We start from the raw sequence: 1358 nt of genomic DNA on the forward strand, positions 1-1358 counted from the left end.
TCGATTGGCGTCCACTTAGTCGACTTCGGTTTGGACGGTTGCTCACCCACCACTTGCTTGTCTTTTTTCCGTTTGCCTTTTTCGTTAGACGGTTGGGTTTCGGGAACAACCTCGATAACATCGTCGGGTTGACCGTGCTCATTTATGAAACATGCCAGATACTTACAAAATAAAGTACACATTCTAGTTTTTGTGATCATATTTAAGACACTCACTACTTCAAATATGGAAAAAGGATTTATACAGAAACTGTTTTGGGTCAGTCTACTCAACCCATTTCAACCCATACAAAAACTACTATATTTAACCACCAAAATACTTACAAATAAAGAAACAATCCTAGTTTTGTGATCGTATTTAGAATAAACGTTTCAAATGTAATCACAGCAGCTGCCAACGCACTCGAAATCTTCAAACTGGTATTCATAAGATACAAATATACCTCTCTGTCAGTTCTTCCAGGATATCTTTGTCCCAAAAATAGAGTATCTATACCATAATACAACAAAACGATATTATTATCGAAGTTTTAACCTATAAATGGTCTAATCGCTAACTTTTTCGTCAGCGGCTTCTCTTTTTTCAACGAAAGCTAATCACAAAACTACAGATGAAATAGCGATCTTAAAAACGGAAACTCACAATGTTTGTTCTGGGGTAACCATAAACTAAGCATCGCCACCCTCATAAATTTGAATTATTTTCTACATCCTGCCAAATGATTGGTACCAATTTAGAATATGCAAATAACAAGAATGGATGATGTTACCATAAAAAGTACATGTAGGAGTAGAACATAACTCAAATATTCATCTGAAACGAAATATATGTCGTCTCGAGTCTTCACACTCACAACCCTAGTATTCCCTTGCGCATTTTGCCACTAAATTGGAACCTTAGTCAGAGATCTGACTCTGAATCTTCATTCGCCATTGCCAACAGTCACTTTAACGACGAAAGAAAAAATAATTCATCACCTGGGAGTTCTGCACTTAAGACTTGTATCTCCGCAAACTACCATCTTGGGTCATCTCAATCTGAAAACAACAAAACAGGTCCATACCAAATGTAAATTCAAACACCAAACATGATTAGTAATTTGATTGCTTCCTAGGTAAATCAATATGTTATCCAAATGAACATTAGCACCAATAATTCAGAAAATCATGAATAGTTAGTTATTTAAAAAAATTATAATACACTTAAAAAACAACCTAAGACCACAAGTTCGATATCTAAAACCCTAGAGTTCTTATATCTCTCAATCCAATAACACAAAACAACAAATTATTGAAATTAACCTCTTGATAACAGACTCTAAACACCATACAACTGAAAATTGCACACAAAATAACATG

General features: G+C 34.8%; 1 long non-coding RNA gene across 1 annotated transcript; it reads right to left on the reverse strand.

The window, feature by feature from the left end:
• Positions 1–276: 276 nt before the first annotated feature.
• On the reverse strand, positions 277–1022 carry LOC110936421. The gene is made up of 3 exons (XR_002590007.2): positions 802–1022; positions 643–711; positions 277–489 (listed from the first exon to the last, which is right to left on the reverse strand). It is a non-coding gene; the product is annotated as an uncharacterized LOC110936421 (long non-coding RNA).
• Between the last annotated feature and the right edge of the window lie 336 nt (positions 1023–1358).

The sequence above is a fragment of the Helianthus annuus genome, chromosome 4, assembly GCF_002127325.2.
Source record: "Helianthus annuus cultivar XRQ/B chromosome 4, HanXRQr2.0-SUNRISE, whole genome shotgun sequence".
Classification (NCBI taxonomy): Eukaryota; Viridiplantae; Streptophyta; class Magnoliopsida; order Asterales; family Asteraceae; genus Helianthus; species Helianthus annuus.